This window comes from Balaenoptera physalus (assembly GCF_965194825.1).
Source record: "Balaenoptera physalus genome assembly, chromosome: 6".
Taxonomy (NCBI): Eukaryota; Metazoa; Chordata; class Mammalia; order Artiodactyla; family Balaenopteridae; genus Balaenoptera; species Balaenoptera physalus.
In genome coordinates, this window is record NC_138885.1 from 82692420 (window position 1) to 82714798 (window position 22379).

At 40.4% G+C, this 22379-nt stretch overlaps 1 protein-coding gene across 15 annotated transcripts in view; it reads right to left on the reverse strand.

Moving 5' to 3' along the window:
* LOC309663385 (uncharacterized protein) overlaps positions 1-22379 on the reverse strand; it is a 349815-nt gene that overhangs the window by 313138 nt on the left and 14298 nt on the right. The window contains exon 3 of one of the 15 annotated variants that reach the window (XM_082467386.1): positions 11478-18193. The exons of 13 other annotated variants lie outside the window; for them this stretch is intronic. The gene's annotated coding sequence lies outside the window, so the exon portion shown is untranslated. One more of the 15 variants, XM_082467385.1, reaches the window with a different exon arrangement.

Below are 22379 nucleotides of genomic sequence, written 5' to 3' on the forward strand. Positions count from 1 at the left end.
CAATCTTTGGCTCCATTCTTTTTCCGAGGTCTTGGATCATCTTCACTATCATTATTCTGAATTCTTTTTCTGGAAGGTTGCCTATCTGCACTTCATTAAGTTGTTTTTCTGGGGTTTTATCTTGTTCCTTCATCTGGTACATAGCCCTCTGCCTTTTCATCTTGTCTGTCTTTCTGTGAATGTGGTTTTTGTTCCACAGGCTGCAGGATTGTAGTTCTTCTTGCTTCTGCTGCCTGCCCTCTGGTGGATGAGGCTATCTAAGAGGCTTGTGCAAGTTTACTGGTGGGAGGGACTGGTGGTGGGTAGAGCTGGCTGTTGCTTTGGTGGGCAGAGCTCAGTAAAACTTTAATCCACTTGTCTGCTGATGGGTGGGGCTGGGTCCCCTCCCTGTTGGTTGGTTGGCCTGAGGTGACCCAATACTGGAGCCTACCCAGGCTCTTTGATGGGGCTAATGGCAGACTGTGGGAGGGCTCACGCCAAGGAGTACTTCCCAGAACTTCTGCTGCCAGTGTCCTTATCGTTATGGTGAGACACAGCCACCCCCCGCCTCTGCAGGAGACTCTCCAACACTAGCAGGTAGGTCTGCTTCAGTCTCCTATGGGGTCACTGCTCCTTCCCGTGGGCCCCGATGAGCACACTACTTTGTGTGTGCCCTCCAAGAGTGGAGTCTCTGTTTCCCCCAGTCCTGTTGAAGCCCTGCAATCAAATTCCACTAGTCTTCAAAGTCTGATTCTCTAGGAATTCCTCCTCCCGTTGCTGGACCCCCAGATTGGGAAACCTGGTGTAGGGCTCAGAACTTTCATTCCAGTGGGTGGACTTCCGTGGTATAAGTGTTCTCCAGTTTGTGAGTCACCCACCCAGCAGTTATGGGATTCGATTTTACTGTGATTGTGTCCCTCCTCCTGTCTCATTGTGGCTTCTCCTTTGTCTTTGTTTGTGGGCTATCTTTTTTGGTGAGTTCCAGTGCCTTCCTGTCGATGATTTTTCAGCAGTTAGCTGTGATTCTGGTGTTCTTGTAAGAGGGAGTGAGAGAACGTCCTTCTAGTCCGCCATCTTGAACCAATCTAGGCAATACATTCTTTGACATAAATTATAGCAATATTATTTTTTTGGATCTGTCTCCTCAGGCAAAGGAAACAAAAGCAAAAATAAAAAATGGGGCCTAATTAAACTTAAAAGCTTTTGCACAGCAAAGGAAAACATCAACGAAATAAAAGAACAACCTACTGAATTGTAACAAATATTTGCAAGTTATATGAGAGATAAAGGGTTAGTATCCAAAATATATAAATAGCTCATACAATTCAATATCAAAAAAACAAACAACCGGGACTTCCCTGGTAGCACAGTGGTTAAGAATCCACCTGCCAATGCAGGGGACACGGGTTCAATCTCTGGTCTGGGAAGATCCCACATGCCATGGAGCAACTAAGCCCGTGCACCACAACTACTGAGCTTGTGCTCTAGAGTCCGTAAGGCACAACTACTGAGCCCGCGTGCCACAACTATTGAAGCAAGCGTGCCTAGAGCCCATGCTCTGCAACAAGAGAAGCCACTGCAATGAGAAGCCCGTACCCTGCAACGAAGAGTAGCCCCCGCTCACTGCAACTACAGAAAGCCCGTGCCCAGCAATGAAGACCCAACCCAGACAAAAATAATAAATTAATTAATTAATTTAAAAAAATGATACTCAAGTGCTTTAAAAAACAAAAAAACAAACAACCCAATTAAAAAGTGGTCATAAGACCTGAATAGACATTTTTCCAAAGAAGACAGACAGATGGCCAACAGACACATAAAAAGATACTCAATACTGCTAATCATCAGAGAAATGCAAATGAAAACCACAATAAGATATCATCTCATGGTTGTCAGAAAGGCTATCATCAAAATGATGACAAATAACAAACGTCAGCAAGGATATGGAGAAAAGGGAACCCTTGTACACTGTTGATGGGAATGTAAATTGGTGCAGCCACTACAGAACACAGTATGGAGGCTCCTCAAAAACTAAAAATAGAACTACCATATGATCCAGCAATTCCACTCCTGGGTATATATCCAAAGAAAACAAAAACACTAATATGAAAAGATGTGTGTGTGTGTGTGTGTGTGTGTGTGTGTGTGTGTATATATATATATATATATATATATATATATATATATATATATATATATGTCACACACACAATGGAATATTACTCAGCCATAAAGAAAGAACAATATAATGTCATTTGCAGCAATATGGATGGACCTAGAAATGGCTATACTGAGTGAAGTAAGTCAGACAGAAAAAGACAAATATCATTTGATATCACTTATATGTGGAATCTAAAAAAATAGTACAAATGAACCTATTTACAAAACCGAAATAGAGTAACAGATGTAGAAAACAAACTTATGGTTACCAAGGGAGCAAGCGTGGGGGGGAGAGATAAATTGGGAGATTGGGATTGACATATATACACTACTATATATAAAATAGATAACTAACAAGAACCTACCGTATAGCACAGGGAATTCTACTCAATACTCTGTAATGACCTGTATGGGAATAGAATCTAAAAGAGTGGATACATTTTTTAAAAAAAGAAAAGATACATACACCTCAATGTTTGTAGCATCATTATTTACAATAGCCAAGATAGAGAAGCAACCTACTTGTCTACCAACAAATGAATGGTTAAAGAAGATGTGGTACATATATACAATGGAATATTACTCATCCATTTAAAAAGAATGAAAATTTGCCATTTGCAACAACATGGATAGACCTGGAAGGTATTGTGCTAAGTGAAATAAGTCAGACAGAGAAAGACAAATACTGTATGTTATCACTTATACGTGGAACCTAAAAAATAAAACAAATTAATGAATATAATAAAACAGCAAACACTCATAGATATAGAGATTACCAGCTGGAAGAGGTCAGAGTGAAGGGGTGACATAGTGGTAGGGGACTAGGAGGTACAAACTAGCATGTATAAAATAAATAAGCTACTTTGTGACCACCTAGAGGGGTGGGGTAGGGAGGGTGGGAGGGAGATGCAAGAGGGAGGGGATATGGGGATATATGTATACGTATAGCTGATTTACTTTGTTATACAGCAGAAACTAACACAACATTGTAAAGCAGTTATACTCCAATAAAGATGTTAAATAAATAAATAAGCTATCAGGATATATTGTACAGCACAGGGAACATAGCCAATATTTTATAATAACTTTATTATTTTTTTAAAGATTTTTGGATGTGGACCATTTTTAAAGTCTTTATTGAATTTGTTACAATATTGCTTCTGTTTTTGTGTTTTGGTTTTTTGGCACCGGGGCATGTGGGATCTTAACTCCCCAATCAGGGATCGAACCTGTACCCCCTGCATTGGAAGGCGAAGTCCCAACCACTGGACTGCCAGGGAAGTTCCCAGAGTAATTTAAATGGAGTACAATCTATAAAAATCACTATTTAACTATGAATCACTATGTTGTACACATGAAACTAATGTAATATTGTAAATCAACTATATTTCAACAAAAAGAAAGAAGGAAAGAAAAAGAAAGAAAAAACAACTGTCTTAAAGATGCTGAAAGAATTAAAGGAAGACATGGAGGAAGTCAAGGAAACACATGAAAAAAAAAGGAAATATCAACAAAGAGATGGAAAACCTAAAAAGAAACCAAAATTCTGGAGATGAAAAGTATAATAACTGAAATGAAAGACTCACTATAGGGACTCAAAAGCATATTTGAGCAGGTGGAAAAAAGAATCAGCAAACTCAAAATAGGATAATGGAAATTATTGAGCCTGAGGAACATAAAGAAAAAGATTGAAGAAAAGTGAACAGAACATAAGAGACCTGTAGGATACCATCAAGCAGACCAGCATACAGACAGTGGAAGTCCCAGAAGGAGAAGAGAGAGCAAAAGGGGTAGAGAGAATGTTTAAAGAAATAAGGAACAAAAACCTTCCATATTTGATAAAAGTCATGAATACAAATATTCAAAACTTCAATGAAACTCAAGCAGGATGAACTCAAAGAAGCACACACTGAGAGAAGATGGTGGAAGAGTAAGACGCGGAGATCACCTTCCTTCCCACAGATACAGTAGAAATACATCTACACATGGAACTGCTCCTACAGAACACCCACTGAACACTGGCAGAAAACATCCAACCTCCAAAAAGGCAAGAAACTCCCCCCGTACTTGGGTAGGGCAAAAGAAAAAAGAAATAACAGAGACAAAAGAATAGGGACGGCACCTGCACCAGTGGGAGGGAGCTGTGAAGGAGGAAAGATTTCCACGCACTAGGAAGCCACTTCGTGGGCAGAGAGTGCGGGTGGCAGAGGGGGGAAGCTTCGGAGCCACGGAGGAGAGCGCAGCCACAGGGGTGCGGAGGGCAAAGCGGAGAGGTTCCCGCATGGAGGAGCGGTGCCGACCAGCACTCACCAGCCCGAGAGGCTTGTCTGCTCCCCCGCGGGGGCGGGCGGGGCTGGGAGCTGAGGCTCGGGCTTCGGACTTCGGTCGGATCGCAGGGAGAGGACTGGGGTTGGCAGCGTGAACACAGCCTGAAGGGGTTAGTGCACCACAGCTAGCCGGGAGGGAGTCCGGGAAAAAGTCTGCAGCTGCCGAAGAGGCAAGAGACTTTTTCTTCCCTCTTTGTTTCCTGGTGCGTGAGGAGAGGGGATTCAGAGCGCCGCCTAAATGAACTCCAGAGACGGGCGCGAGCCGCGGCTATCAGCGCGGACCCCACAGCAACAGGGGCGCAGAGGAAAAAACGGAGAGACTCCCGCACAGAGGCTCGGCGCCGAGCAGCGCTCACCAGCCCGAGAGGCTTGTCTGCTCCCCCGCCGGGGCGGGCGGGGCTGGGAGCTGAGGCTCAGCTTCGGTTGGATCGCAGGGAGAGGACTGGGGTTGGCAGCATGAACACAGCCTGAAGGGGTTAGCGCACCACAGCTGGCTGGGAGGGAGTCCGGGAAAAAGTCTGCAGCTGCCGAAGAGGCAAGAGACTTTTTCTTGCCTCTTTGTTTCACGGCGCGCAAGGAGAGGGGATTCAGAGCGCCGCCTAAACGAGCTCCAGAGATGGGCGCGAGCCGCGGCGATCAGCGCGGACCCCAAAGACGGGCGTGAGACGCTGGGGCTGCTGCTGCCGCCTCCAAAAAGCCTGTGTGTGAGCACAGGTCAGTCTCCACACCGCCCCTCCCGGGAGCCTGTGCAGCCCGCCACTGCCAGGGTCCCGTGATCCGGGGACAACTTCCCCGGGAGAACGCACTGCGCGCCTCAGGCTGGTGCAACGTTACGCCGGCCTCTGACGCCGCAGGCTCGCCCCGCCTCCTCCGTACCCCTCCCTCCCCGCGGTCTGAGTGAGCCAGAGCCCCCGAAGCAGCTGCTCCGTTAACCCCGTCCTGTCTGGGCGGGGAATAGACGCCCTCAGGCGACCTACACGCAGAGGCGGGTCCAAATCCAAAGCTGAACCCCAGGAGCCATGCGAACAGAGAAGAGAAGGGGAAATCTCTCCCAGCAGCCTCAGAAGCAGCGGATTAAAACTCCACAAACAACTTGATGTGCCTGCATCTGTTGAATACCTGAATAGACAACGGATCATCCCAAATTCAGGAGGTGGACTTTGGGAGCAGGATATATTAATTTTTCCCCTTTTCCTTTTTTTTGTGAGTGTATATGTATATGCTTCTGGGTGAGATTTTGTCTGTATAGCTCTGCTTTATAATAGCTTTATTTTACTTCACTATTATACAGCCTCTTTCTTTCTTTCTTTCTTTCTTTCTATTTTTTCTCCCTTTTACTCTGAGCCGTGTGGACGAAAGGCTCTTGGTGCTCCAGCCAGGCATCAGGGCCGTGCCTCTGAGGTGGGAGAGCCAACTTCAGGACACTGGTCCACAAGAGACCTCCCAGCTCCACGTAATACCAAACGGCAAAAATCTCTCAGAGATCTCCATCTCAACATCAAGACCCAGCTTCACTCAACGACCAGCAAGCTACAGTGCTGGACACCCTATGCCAAACAACTAGCAAGACAGGAACACAGCCCCATCCATTAGCAGAGAGGCTGCCTAAAATCATAATAAGGCCACAGATACTTCAAAATACACCACCAGACGTGGACGTGCCCACCAGAAAGACAAGATCCAGCCTCATCCACCAGAGCTCAGGCACTAGTTCCCTCCACCAGGAAGCCTACACAACCCACTGAACCAACCTTAGCCACTGGGGACAGATACCAAAAACAACGGGAACTATGAACCTGCAGCCTGTGAAAAGGAGACCCCAAACACAGTTAGATAAGCAAAATGAGACGACAGAAAAACACACAGCAGATGAAGGAGCAGGGTCAAAACACACCAGACTTAACAAATGAAGAGGAAATAGGTAGTCTACCTGAAAAAGAATTCAGAACAATGATAGTAAGGATGATCCAAAATCTTGGAAATAGAATAGACAAAATGCAAGAAGCATTTAACAAGGATGTAGAAGAACTAAAGAGGAACCAAGCAATGATGAAAAACACAATAAATGAAATTAAAAATACTCTAGATGGGATCAATAGCAGAATAACTGAGGCAGAAGAATGGATAAGTGACCTGGAAGATAAAATGGTGGAAATAACTACTGCAGAGCAGGATAAAGAAAAAAGAATGAAAAGAACTGAGGACAGTCTCAGAGACCTCTGGGACAACATTAAACGCACCAACATTCGAATTATAGGGGTCCCAGAAGAAGAAGAGAAAAAGAAAGGGACTGAGAAAATATTTGAAGAGATTATAGTTGAAAACTTCCCTAATATGGGAAAGGAAATAGTTAATCAAGTCCTGGAAGCACAGAGAGTCCCATACAGGATAAACCCAAGGAGAAACACGCCAAGACACATATTAATCAAACTGTCAAAAATTAAATATAAGGAAAACATATTAAAGGCAGCAAGGGAAAAACAACAAATAACACACAAGGGAATCCCCATAAGGTTAACATCTGATCTTTCAGCAGAAACTCTGCAAGCCAGAAGGGAGTGGCAGGATATACTTAAAGTGATGAAGGAGAAAAACCTACAACCAAGATTACTCTACCCAGCAAGGAGCTCATTCAGATGTGATGGAGAAATTAAAACCTTTACAGACAAGCAAAAGCTGAGAGAGTTCAGCACCACCAAACCAGCTTTACAACAAATGCTAAAGGAACTTCTCTAGGCAAGAAACACAAGAGAAGGAAAACATCTACAATAACAAACCCAAAACATTTAAGAAAATGGGAATAGGAACATACATATCGATAATTACCTTGAATGTAAATGGATTAAATGCTCCCACCAAAAGACACAGGCTGGCTGAATGGATACAAAAACAAGACCCATATATACGCTGTCTACAAGAGACCCACTTCAGACCTAGAGACACATACAGACTGAAAGTGAGGGGATGGAAAAAGATATTCCATGCAAATGGAAATCAAAAGAAAGCTGGAGTAGCAATTCTCATATCAGACAAAATAGACTTTAAAATAAAGACTATTACAAGAGACAAAGAAGGACACTATATAATGATCAAGGGATCGATCCAAGAGGAAGGTATAACAATTGTAAATATTTATGCACCCAACATAGGAGCACCTCAATACACAAGGCAAATACTAACAGCCATAAAAGGGGAAATCGACAGCAACACAATCATAGTAGGGGACTTTAACACCCCACTTTCACCAATGGACAGATCATCCAAAATGAAAATAACTAAGGAAACACAAGCTTTAAATGATACATTAAACAAGATGGACTTAATTGATATTTATAGGACATTCCACCCAAAAACAACAGAATACACATTTTTCTCAAGTGCTCATGGAGAACATTCTCCAGGATAGATCATATCTTGGGTCACAAATCAAGCCTTGGTAAATTTAAGAAAATTGAAATCGTATCAAGTATCTTTTCCGACCACAACGCTATGAGACTAGATATCAATTACAGGAAAAGATCTGTAAAAAATACAAACACGTGGAGGCTACACAATACACTACTTAATAACGAAGTGCTCACTGAAGAAATCAAAGGGGAAATCAAAAAATACCTAGAAACAAATGACAATGGAGATACGACGACCCAAAACCTATGGGACGCAGCAAAAGCAGTGCTAAGAGGGAAGTTTATAGCAATACAAGCCTACCTCAAGAAACAGGAAACATCTCGAATAAACAACCTAACCTTGCAGCTAAAGCAATTAGAGAAAGAAGAACAAAAAAACCCCAAAGCCAGCAGAAGGAAAGAAATGATAAAGATCAGGTCAGAAATAAATGAAAAAGAAATGAAGGAAACAATAGCAAAAATCAATGAAACTAAAAGCTGGTTCTTTGAGAAGATAAACAAAATTGATAAACCATTAGCCAGACTCATCAAGAGAAAAAGGGAGAAGACTCAAATCAATAGAATTAGAAATGAAAAAGGAGAAGTAACCACTGACACTGCAGAAATACAAAAGATCATGAGAGATTATTACAAGCAACTCTATGCCAATAAAATGGACAACCTGGAAGAAATGGACAGATTCTTAGAAATGCACAAACTGCCGAGACTGAACCAGGAAGAAATAGAAAATATGAACAGACCAATCACAAGCACTGAAATTGCAACTGTGATTAAAAACCTTCCAACAAACAAAAGCCCAGGACCAGATGGCTTCACAGGTGAATTCTATCAAACATTTAGAGAAGAGCTAACACCTATCCTTCTCAAACTCTTCCAAAATATTGCAGAGGGAGGAACACTCCCAAACTCATTCTACGAGGCCACCATCACCCTGATACCAAAACCAGACAAAGATGTCACAAAGAAAGAAAACTACAGGCCAATATCACTGATGAACATAGATGCAAAAATCCTCAACAAAATACTAGCAAACAGAATCCAACAGCACGTTAAAAGGATCATACACCATGATCAAGTGGGGTTTATCCCAGGAATGCAAGGATTCTTCAGTATACGCAAATCAATCAATGTGATACACCATATTAACAAGTTGAAGGAGAAAAACCATATGATCATCTCAATAGATGCAGAGAAAGCTTTCGACAAAATTCAACACCCATTTATGATAAAAGCCCCGCAGAAAGTAGGCATAGAGGGAACTTTCCTCAACATAATAAAGGCCATATATGACAAACCCACAGCCAACACTGTCCTCAATGGTGAGAAACTGAAGCCATTTCCACTAAGATCAGGAACAGGACAAGGTTGCCCACTCTCACCACTATTATTCAACATAGTTTTGGAAGTGTTAGCCACAGCAATCAGAGAAGACAAAGAAATAAAAGGAATCCAAATCGGAAAAGAAGAAGTAAAGCTGTCACTATTTGCAGATGACATGATACTATACATAGAGAATCCTAAAGATGCTACCAGAAAACTCCTAGAGCTAATCAATGAATTTGGTAAAGTAGCAGGATACAAAATTAATGCACAGAAATCTCTTGCATTTCTATACACTAATGAGGAAAAATCTGAAAGTGAAATTAAGAAAACACTCCCGTTTACCATTGCAACAAAAAGAATAAAATATCTAGGAATAAACCTACCTAAGGAGACAAAAGACCTGTATGCAGAAAATTATAAGACACTGATGAAAGAAATTAAAGATGATACAAATAGATGGAGAGATATACCATGTTCCTGGATTGGAAGAATCAACATTGTGAAAATGACTCTACTACCCAAAGCAATCTACAGATTCAATGCAATCCCTATCAAACTACCACTGGCATTTTTCACAGAACTAGAACAAAAAATTTCACAATTTGTATGGAAACACAAAAGACCCCGAATAGCCAAAGCAATCTTGAGAACGAAAAATGGAGCTGGGGGAATCAGGCTCCCTGACTTCAGACTATATTACAAAGCTACAGTAATCAAGACAGTTTGGTACTGGCACAAAAACAGAAATATAGATCAAGGGAACAGGATAGAAAGCCCAGAGATAAACCCACACACATATGGTCACCTTATCTTTGATAAAGGAGGCAAGCATATACAGTGGAGAAAAGACAGCCTCTTCAATAAGTGGTGCTGGGAAAATTGGACAGATACATGTAAAAGTATGAAATTAGAACACTCCCTGACACCATGCACAAAAATAAACTCAAAATGGATTAAAGACCTAAGTGTAAGGCCAGACACTATCAAACTCTTAGAGGAAAACATAGGCAGAACACTCTATGACATACATCACAGCAAGATTCTTTTTGACCCAGCTCCCAGAGAAATGGAAATAAGAACACAAATAAACAAATGGGACCTAATGAAACTTAAAAGCTTTTGCACAGCAAAGGAAACCATAAACAAGACCAAAAGACAACCCTCTAGGCATGGGAGAAAATATTTGCAAATGAAGCAACTGACAAAGGATTAATCTCCAAGATTTATAAGCAGCTCATGCAGCTCAGTAACAAAAAAACGAGCAACCCAATCCAAAAATGGGCAGAAGACCTAAATAGACATTTCTCCAAAGAAGATATACAGATTGCCAACAGACACATGAAAGAATGCTCAACATCATTAATCATTAGAGAAATGCAAATCAAAACTACAATGAGATATCATCTCACACCGGTCAGAATGGCCATCATCAAAAAATCTAGAAACAATAAATGCTGGAGAGGGTGCGGAGGAAAGGGAACACTCTTGCACTGTTGGTGGGAATGTAAATTGATACAGCCACTATGGAGAACAGTATGGAGGTTCCTTAAAAAACTACAAATAGAACTACCATACGACCCAGCAATCCCACTACTGGGCATATACCCTGAGAAAACCATAGTTCAAAAAGAGTCATGTACCAAAATGTTCATTGCAGCTCTATTTACAATAGCCAGGACATGGAAGCAACCTAAATGTCCATCAACAGATGAATGGATAAAGAAGATGTGGCACATATATACAATGGAATATTACTCAGCCATAAAAAGAAATGAAATGGAGGTATTTGTAATGAGGTGGATGGAGTTAGAGTCTGTCATACAGAGTGAAGTAAGTCAGAAAGAGAAAAACAAATACAGTATGCTAACACATATATACGGAATCTAAGGAAAAAAAAAAAAAAAGGCCATGAAGAACCTAGTGGCAAGACGGGAATAAAGACACAGACCTACTAGAGAATGGACTTGAGGATATGGGGAGGGGGTGGGGTGAGATGTGACAGGGTAAGAGAGTGTCACGGACATATATACACTACCAAATGTAAAATAGATAGCTAGTGGGAAGCAGCCACATAGCACAGGGAGATCAGCTCGGTGCTTTGTGACCACCTAGAGGGGTGGGATGGGGAGGGTGGGAGGGAGGGAGATGCAAGAGGGAAGAGATATGGGAACATATTGTATGTGTATAACTGATCCACTTTGTTATAAAGCAGAAGCCAACACACCATTGTAAGGCAATTATACTTCAATAAAGATGTTTAAAAAAAAAGAAAAAAAAAGAAGCACACACTGAGACACACTGTAATCAAGTTGTCAAATAGCAAAGGCAAAGAGATTCTTGAAAGCAGCAAGAGAGAAGCAACTTATCACATAAAAGGGATCCTCAGTCAGATTACTAGCAGATTTCTCATCAGAAACTTTGGAGCCAGAAGGCAGTGGGCTAATATACTCAACGTTATAAAAGAAAAAACAAAGTCAACCAAGACTCCTATATCTGGCAAAACTGTCCTTCAAAAGTGAGGGAGAAATTAAGACATTCCCAGATAAACAAAAGCTGAGGGAGTTCATGACCACTGGACCTGTCCTGCAAGAAATGCTCTAGGGAGTTCTGCAGATTGAAATGAAGGAACACTAGGCAGTAACTTGAAGCCATGTGAAGAAATAAAGATCTCAATAAAGGTAAACACATGGGCAATTATAAAAGCTAGTGTTTTTGCTACAATGTTTGTAACTCCCCTTTTTTCTGCATTGTTCAAGAGACTAATAACTTACAAATTATTTTATGGTTTGGACACACAATGTAAAAAGATGTAATTTTGTGACATCAACAACTAAAAGCAGTAGGAATGGAGATGCAAAGGAGCAGAGCTGCTTTTTTTAAATAATTAATTAATTAATTAATTGGCTGTGTTAGGTCTTCCTTGCTGCGTGCAGGCTTTCTCTAGCTGTGGTGAGCAGGGGCTACTCTTCGTTGCAGCACGCAGGCTTCTCATTGCGGTGGCTTCTCTTGTTGCAGAGCACGGGCTCTAGGCATGCAGGCTTCAGTAGGTGTGGCACGTGGGCTCAGTAGTTGTGGCTCACGGGCTCCAGAGCACAGGCTCAGTAGTTGTGGCGCATGGGCTTAGTTGTTCTGCGGCAATGTGGGATCTTCCCGGACCAGGGCTCAAACCTGTGTCCCTTACATTAGCAGGTGGATTTTTAACCACTGCACCACCAGGGAAGACCAAGAGCAGAACTTCTATATGTTATTGAAGTTAAGAGGCATAAATCAAATTTGAGTGTTATAACTTTGGAATATTAAATGTAATTCCCATGGTAACTATAAATAAAATGATACAGAATATACACAAAAGAAAATGAGGAAGGAATTTAAACATTTCACTACAAAAAAAACTAAACACAAAAGAAGACAGAAATGCAGAAAATGGGGACCAAAAGCCAGAAAGCATGTAGAAAACAAACAGCAAATGACACAATAAGTCCTTCATCAGTCAACTTTAAAAAGAAAGGAAATTCTGACATATGCTACAATGTAGATGAAATTTGAGGATGTTACATTAACGGAAATAAGCCAGCCACAAAAGGACAAATGTTGTATTTCACTTACATGAGGTACTTAAGGAAGTCAAAATCATAAAGGCAGAAAACGGAATTGTGGTTGCTAGGGGATGGGGTAAGGGGGGAATGGAGGGTTATTGCCAAATGGATATAGAGTTTTAGTTTCACAGGTGAAAAAAAACTCTGGAGTGGATACGTAGTGATGGATGCCTAACAGTACCACTTAATACCACTGAACTGTACATTTAAAAATAGTTAAGATGACAAATTTTATGTTATGTGTATTTTACCACAATAAAAAATTGAAAAAAAATCCATAATGAGGGCCTAGGGAATGTTAGGGGTAATTGAGTTTCCTTTGGGGGTGTTGAAAATATTCTAAAGTTGATTGGGGTGGTGGTTGCACAATTCTGTGACATATGCTAAAAAACTGAATTACACACTTTAAATAGGAGAATTATATGGTATGTAAATTATATCTCAAAAACGCTGTTATAAAATAACAATAGTGATACTACTAATAATAAAGAGTTAATGAGTCCTTAAAATTCTGCCAATTATGTGGTCTTAACTTTATAGAAAGACATAGACTCTGAAATATACCAGACCATAGGATTCCCTTGTCATTTGGAATCTTTCTTGATCAATAATTGAATAAGCAAACTGAACCTTAAAATATTGACTTCTAAATACAATCTCTATCAGCTCCACCATAACCAAACTTAAAACTTGAGTGCTATAAAGTAAGAGAGAATGGTTCAGGATTTTAAAAATAGGATAATCAGTCTTTTCTATTTAGAATGTTTCTTAGTTAGATTTTTGATCAAACAAATAAAGCTTCTCTTGCATTATATTAATTTGCAATCATACATTTAGGGATTTCAAAATGAAGCCATAGCAAAACACATTTTTTTATTATTGCTCGGAACTACTAATTACTTCTCCCACCCTCTCCCCTTTTAAATGCGTAAGGAAATGGAAACATGCCATCTCATAATAGGGTAAAATATGATGATGTGTCATAAACAAGTTCTGTGGGCAAAGCTAGTATCCAAAAGTTATTGCTGAGATACTCAAAAATCTTGATTTCCAGAATCTGGGAAGTCTGCCAGTTTCTGGAAAAATCTGTACATTTAAATGGAAAAAATTAGAGAAATAACATAATCTGTTTGGAAATTCAAAATATCAAACAGCTCTTCATGTCAGTGAGGTATCAAAATGAGACAGGTGGACCAATGTGATGGAGGATTTTGCACTATCTCCCTGGGTCCTCCATCCTTTTCTCAGCACCGTCAAGGACTGGGAAAGGCAGAGGTCAGCCTAGCTCATAGGATTCCTTGCAGGATGTCTACTGTAGTTCAGCCTTTTCTGCTCTGCTTAGACCTGTCCCCCAGGGGATCACTCCTGTAAAGATAAAATACCAGCTCTTCAAATCCAATTCATTTTTCTAGTAGAAGTAAAATAGTCATGACTGTACCTTTCATTGATCAAGCCTTGAAATTGGTTTGGATATTTCATTTATATTGTTCATCTTTATTCTTCTTTTCCTCTAATATCCGATCCATACTGACTCATACTTCAAAATGTCTGTCCACCTTTCTCCATTTCCATCCCTGGGACCTGAGTCTACTCCACTATCATCTCTCACCTGGAACCTCAGCAATAGCTTTCTAACTCGTGTTCGTAATTCCACTTTTTGCCCTCTTCATCACATTCTCCACCCAGCAAGCCCATCAGGTCACATGACTCCCCCACCGAAAATCCTCCAGAGGCTTCCTGATGCACAACTCCCTATTGGGCCTCTTCCTCTCTCTTCCTTGCTCTGGCCACACTCACCTTATTGCAGCTACTGAAATACACTAAGCTTGTGTATGTCTCTCATTTGCTCTCCCTCTGCCTTGAGAGTTCTTTGTGTGGCATGTCCTTTGTGTCATCCCAGGCCTCAGTTTAATGTTGCCGGCTCAAAGAAGCCTGCAGTCAGAGGTAACACTCCTCCACCTTGGTCACCCACTATCACATCATGTTTGATGTTCTCCATGGTTACCATTCTCTAAAATTAGTTTGTTCATTTCTTTGTTTATGTGTTTGTTGATGTTTCTACCTCCATGCACTGTGAGCTAAGAGCAGGACCTTTCTGTTTTGTTGACAGCTGTTTCTGCAGCACAAAGAACATATCGGCATATGATAGGGATTCAAAAATCGTTTGCTGAATGAATAAATGAAAACAAAATTTGATTCTGTTTTCAAGATGGCATATCTCTCAATTTCACCCAAAACTTAGAGGCCCAGTGACTCAGGCTTGTCACCTTGTTATATTATCCTTGGTTTAGCGGGGTTTTTTTTAAAAAAAGCATTTTATAGACCAAATTTCGTATTTTGGGCCCTAGTTCACAGTCCCAAGCTCCATATAAAATTTCTAATCAACTACCTTCTCTTCAAACTTATTATTTTCAAACCTATAAAAGAGTTGAATGAAAAATAAAAGAGTACCCATATACTCTTCACCTAAATTCAACAGTTGTTAACATTTTGCTACATTTGCAGTCTTTCTCTCTCTCTCTTTACACACATACACACACATACAAACACACACACACAAACACACACACCTCCCTAAATAAATTATTATAGTGATGACTGCCAAATGGTAATTTTCTGTTTCTATTATTTCTTCTATATTTATTAAATGACATCACTCATAACCAATGACTTCTTGACACTAGAGCATATGGAGGCAGGTTTGTATTAACAGTAAAGTAGATTCAGAAGAAAATCTTTTAATGATCATGATGTACTTTTGAGTCAACCCCATTAGTACAGTTCCCAAACAGAGAAAGTACATGGGGCTCAGAGCCCTGAATACTGGAATTTACCACTGTCAGAAAAATGAAATTCTGAAATATTCATTTTTCTTCTTTCAGTATAACACGTGTAAAAGTGTCCCTATATTATTCTGTTGTTATTATCATTGTTCCATCTGGTCTACAGACATTTTAAGTTATTTTGTTACTAACAGTAAACTCAAAAAGAAAGAAATTGATATGTGTTTGAGATAGGAGAAACATTTTGAAATTGAATGAAAGCTAATTTTAAATGTGTAAAACATTTTCAATTGGCCCCAGAGAATTGAAGAGGAAACCTCGCAGTCAACATTTCATTGTTGCCACTAATGCAGTGAGGCACTAATGCATTATTGCCATAATGCAGTCCAGATATTCTCAACAGGCAGATAAACCAAATATAATTTCTTAAGTTTAAAAATATTAAGTAGGATTTTTGCCCCCAGCAGGTTTGACTAAAATTTTTTCTTCACAGGTTAGTATTAGGACTAGTCTGATGGGGGAGGTTGTCTGGAAGAGGAGTCAAGGGGAGCCAGTGTAGAAGTTGAAATCCTTCCACAGGTATAGAAATTACCTCTTTTCAGGGTTTTAATATTGGATTTTCTACTAATCAAATGATGGGAACTTGGATTGCTTAACTAGTGAGATACCCTCATATGTGTTCATTTATTCATCCATCAAACATGAATGGGGTACATCATGCCACCTACATGCCAGGTGCTGGAAACCCCCAGGTGAAATACCACAGTTCCTGACATCAAATGTCATCAGTCTCCTCTGGCTCTGTGGAAGTCTCTCCCTAAGAAAGCAGGATGGGGGAGAGGTGAGTGTAGGAAGGAATGGACAGGAGACAGAAAAAGAATACTAAGGGGTCAACAAAGAGTCTAGGCAAAAATGAAGATTAACAGAAAATGCAGATGGACCTTAGAGGTGAGAAGACCTAAGACTATGAGATGTGAGTAGGGCAGCCACAGACAGATTTTTAGTGTGAGTGTTATGCAGACACTTGATGGAACAGCTAGGGGAACTGAAATCCAGACCCAATTTCACTTATCAAAATTCATTCTCTGCCAGGTGGGGGAGACTTCATCTGCCCCTTAAAACAGGCACCTTTATTTAATTTGTGGAAAGACTGCATAGGCTGTGTCCCTGGATCCAAATGTGTACCTTTAAAACTAAAAACATTAAGGAGAGTGACAGTTGGCAGTGCTGATACTCTGCACTCAATCAAGGGTCTTCTTTACAATTTTCTCACATGTACAGAATTCAAGAGCATATATTTCAAGACTTCCAGGTATATATTTTGGGTTTACAATAAGCTATAGCAATAGATTTTTTAACACGGGGCTTAAGAGCTACTTCGAGAGTGTACTTTAAGAACATTTGAGATGTAATATGTTAAATAAAACAAAATACTCATGTCTTATTTACATTTGTATTATAACATTTTAAGAATACATTTTAAGAATTTTAAGAATAACTTCTTGTTATTATTACTATTATTGTCTTACTTGAGAAAAACACCAACTTCCAGGGTAAACCGCGGTCATTTATTATTTCGACAGGATTATTTTCATTTACATTGTTTCAGATCTTAAAATTTGTGATTCTACATAAAATAAGAGAAAGTGGCCTAATCTTTTCAAATATAGAGTGCTGATGTGGAGTTTAAAGTCCACTTCACTTTTATCCAGTTTCAATTTGCTCTGAAACACCTGGAAGCATTCCTCATGCTTAAAGAAAGCAGCTTGTATGCTCAGGTTCATAAAAATTGTACTGTGAACTTAAAACACAAAACAAAACTTTGTGTGGGTGTATATTTTCTTGAACCTGGAATTTGATAGCTTTCCAGCAAGCCAATCTAAGACACATTATTTTTTATTCCTTAAGTGTCAAATTTTATTGTGTTCATTGTACAAAGCACTGTGGAATTAAGCAAAGAAAAGATACTGTTTCTGCCCTCAAATAAGGTTATTTTGGCATTGAAATATTTCTTTTCAGAAAGCTTATAGCAGCACCAGTATGGGTAGAATATGGGCAAAAGTGTTTAGCTGTCTTCTATGTTTTGATCTTTATTTGAGGCACCCAATAGCCTCTCCTGATCTCTCAGAGGTCTCATGGCTGAGCTCTGGAAATTCTCTGCATTCCAATTCCTTCTTTTAATACGCCTGTATCAAAATCACTTGCTTACAATCTATTTTCTTAAGGACTAGTTGCCAAAATGCCAACTAGCTAATCTGGTAAATTAATCCATGCTAAAGTATGTTCTAATTTTATCCTTTTGAGTAACATATTTACATTTTCCTCTCCTTTTTTTAGAGACAATATCTAAATGCATAGAAATGACTCTAATGGTGGGGATTTCCACATGCATGATTGATCAATCTTCTTGTGTCCATCAAATACATCATTTGAGGGGCTGCCAACATTGTTCCTCTCTCCTGAGGAGGGCTGGGATAAAAGAAATGGGCTAACTGTTCGCATTGCTTAGAAGAGTTCCTAATAGCATGCTTACCAAAATCTGTGAGAGGCAGGTGGTTTCTTCCCCACCTTTGTAGCATTCTCTGTTTCAATAAGCCCAGCCCAGTTTTCCACAGTTCCTATTGGAAGAAAACTTATTTCTCAAAAAAGGGATGAAAGTGGCATTTGGGGCAGGACAATTCTTTGTTTTATAAAATGGTATTATACATGGCAGGATATTTTAGCATCCCTGGTCTCCACTCACTAAATTCCAAAAGGATATCCCCTGCCAGCCCACCTGCCCAGTCACTGTGACAACCAACATGCCTCCTACACATGTCCAAATGTGTGGAACAACCTTGGTGAGAACTTTCAGCCAACCCTTTTTAGGGCCTGTTAGAACCTTCTCTAATGGGAAACACAACATGCTCCGCCAGCCACATCCTCCAAGGGGTCGAGTTGCCTTGGACCTCCAGCAACCATATCTCTGTTCAGGAATACAGTGTGTGAATGGGCAAAAGCTGACATGAACTTTCCCTTCAATATCTTCAGGCTAATGCCAGTCGACTCTCTTAACATGAGTCAGAAATTCAGACTAAAAGGATGGGAAATTTTTCTGAAAATCAAGGCTTTCTTCAGATGGCATCTTAGTGAGGAGTCGTTCGGTGCTTTGACATTGATCTTTCTAATATTGTGACAGCATCCCTGGAAGAAACTATTCCCTTGGGGGGAACATAACTTCAGAATTTCATCTAACTACTGTTGGAGTCACATTTGGTCTCATTCAAAAGATCATTTTTAAAGAATCAGTACATAAGGAAAAATAAGAATGGAAGTACCATTGTCTCAAATGCCATGGTAACCCACTAAAATATAGATTTTTTTAAAAAAATTTCTCACTGGACACAGTTTTAATAAGTCAATTTCTATTACTGTCATTAATTTTTCACAATCTTAGGATTAAATGGTTTAAAGATGTGGGTAAGGATAAGCACTACATAACATCATAGCAAAGTGCGTTTCCAGTTTATGGTGGGTAGATCAAAGTTTCAGGGGCCATAAAGAGTTTCACCGGAGGAGTAAAGTCCTTTTGTTTTCATTTAGATAAGATATATGTGTAGAAGGCTCGTGAATGGCAATAGTGTTATTTTATTAAATAATGCTCAAAGAACATGACTGACAAGAAAATCTTTCGGAAAATAAATTTTAAAGCAGTTTATTTAAAAGTAAAATATATAATATCTGTGGTAGCTTTGAGAGGATGGAAGGTAGGGACATGGCTTTTGAGAAAATGAACATGTTCTCACAATATTAATGATTATTTCCGAACTAAGGATTAAGATTGGCTTCCACTTTAAATATTGGACATTTGGGACATAATGCTGCTGATTTGGTGTGATATAGGTGGTTAAATTGTTGGTTATGTGGATAAGAAAGTCAGTTATATTTCTTCTCTAATGGTCCAAGTGTTGGTCGGATACCAACATAGGAAAATAAAGTGACTCTACTTCGCGTTCAGGAATGCAGGGGCCATGTTGATATTATTCTATCTCCAGTGCCTGAGCACAGTGCCTAGCCCATAGAAGGCCCTCGAAGGAGTGGATGAGTTGAAAAACATTCATTCCTTTCTTCTAGTGTGATAGCCATAGCTCTTGGTGATTCTTCCCCTGAACCATATTCAATTCAACAAACTCTGATCGTTAATAACAAGGTATCATTATGCATTTATTGTGTGCCAGACACAAGATGACCATTATTTCATTTGATTATTAAATCAACCTCATGGCACAAGCATTATTATCAACATTTTAAAACAAAGAAGCTGGATCTTAGAGAGGTTAGTAATTTGTTTGGGATAACATGGCACTGAACTGCAAATCTAGGTCTCTAAGACCTGGGTTTATTTATTGAGTGCCTGGTAGGAGTGAGGCATTGTACCAGGAGATAGAGGCTTCCATAAGACAAGCCTCTGCCCTCTAGTGGAGGAAAGGGCCACAGGTCATTCCATTCACTACTAAATGGGCTATAACAGAGGAAGTAACAAGGCAGCAACTAGTAGAACTTAAGGAGGAGTTAATCCTATGATGATGGGAGGATCACAGGATTTATATGTTGGCTCCCCAGATTCCCAGAGGCAAGCAAGTTATGTAAGATGAGCAAAACCATCATATCTGGGTGTCAAATAATCCTGTCCCCAGGCCCTAATTCTCTTCAGGCAGCTCTGCACAGCAGGCCAGCCAGTGTATATTGAGCAGCGCTGCTGAGCCTATACAAAGCTTACCTCAAATGCCACCAATACAACTCTTGTATGATAGCTGTACTTCACACACTACTCCTACCAACTTGAAAATCTTCTCCCTGTTATTTTCTGAGAGTCACTGACAGGGATGCCTCACATGGAGAGACACATCAAGTCTCTCCTCTCCTACTTGGGTTCCCTCTTGCCAATGTCCACTGCAACTGAAGCTTCCTTAAGAAAACTGCTGCCACTACTGCTAAAGACTGTGCATGATGCATGTCAGGGATGCCACTCCTAATTCTGCCTTTACCCAGCAGAGCCATGGAAGGTGAGAGAAAGCCCCCCTCTACAGTCAACTGGTCTCCAAGACCCCCACTGCTAGCACCCAGTGTCTCTCAAAATAGAATTTCTTCCTCTATCACCTTTAAACAAAAACTTGTCTCAACAGAAAGGAGAAGCAGCATTCTCTGTGTGTTCCCTATTCTGTTTATATGCTTCCAAGAAAAATGTTTTCTTTCCCTACCACTGAAATACAAGTGAACGTGAACACACACACTCACACAGGGGACTTGGAGATAGAAATCTAGCCCAAGGCTAAACAATCAGCCATTTCCCTTACCAAACCATAGTGTTTAACGTCCCATTCAGGTTAACGGTACTTGCTCTTTTTTTGTGTAACTAAAAGAAACCATTCTGGTTTTTTTCTTCCTAAAACAAAGAAACAGTTCACATGAAAGATGAATGAATATTTATTTGTAGAAACCAAAAACACACACAAAAAAGTTCACAAATTTTAAAGTACATTCTAGTCAAGACATCCTATTACATCTAGGTGAAGAAATGAAGAGCTGGGAATATTAAATTCGGTGGTTAAAATCATCGAGTAGCAGAGCCAGGATTAGAATCTAGGTTTTCTGATTCCTAGTCTAATGCTCTTTCTTCAGGGAGGGAGGTGGAAGGAGGTTAAGAGAGGTGCAGTGTGACACTTTTTCCTCTCTAGGAGAAAGAAGAATGGATTTCTCTGTTCTCTCTTGGTTAGCTTTTGGTCAGTTTTTGGTCATCTGCTTGGTATGTGTCATTTCTGGCTCTTGCATTTTCAACACAGCCGACCCTTGTATACTGAGCTCAGAGGCTCCGTGGTTTTCTGGAATGCTCAACACGGGCCTCCTCCATAGGGAGAGCTGCACTGCCCTCCTTGTTCTAAAAATACGCTGTTTTGTTGAAATGGTTAAACTATTAAGGCTTGTTGTACTATACTTTGAATTGTAGCTAAATCACTTTCATAGTTTTCCTTTTCGCGTCCTGTGTTCTGGTTTTTTGAACAAACTGACTATGATATGCTCCACATGGCCTAGATGCATTTACTTATGCTTCCTTATAAATCACAGTTTCTCCAGACTGTCATTAATGTTCAAACCTTTTCCCTTAGTATGGTTGCCTAGATATACTGCCAGAGGGCCTGGAACATGATTTCACCAGCACTAAGTGCGATGTTAATATTCTGCTCAGTCTCCCTCTCCTTGGTACAGGGAATGGCTTCTTTTCTTCATCTTCATCGGGAAGTAGAAACCTATGCATCTGCCAGCTTCATAACCGCTCTTGGCTGCCCTGAGTGTGATGTGGAAAAAAATGTTGAGGGTAGGTTTGTAGCAGCTGTTTTACCACATTCTTGTGAAAATGCCTGCAGGCACTGACTGCTCCACTCAAGGCACAAAAAGTCTTTCTCCAGCCCCGGTAAATCTGCCTCGGCAGATCCCTGTTAGAATGCAGGGTCTCAGACTTTAGCATGCACAAGAAACACCTGGGGGTACAGACTCCCCCTGCACCCTGCCCCCAGAGTCTAGGATTCTGTCCAACTAGTGTAGAGCCCAAGGACCCATCAGTAGCACCCAGGTGATTCTGATGCAGGCTGTCTGCAAAGCATTCTTTGAGAAATACTGATTAGGGTTTTAGAATTAGGCTCATTATTATTTTAAAAATCTTTTTTTTAAAACTGTGGCTGGGGCTTCCCTGGTGGCGCAGTGGTTGAGAGTCTGCCTGCCAATGCAGAGAACACGGGTTCGAGCCCTGGTCTGGGAAGATCCCAC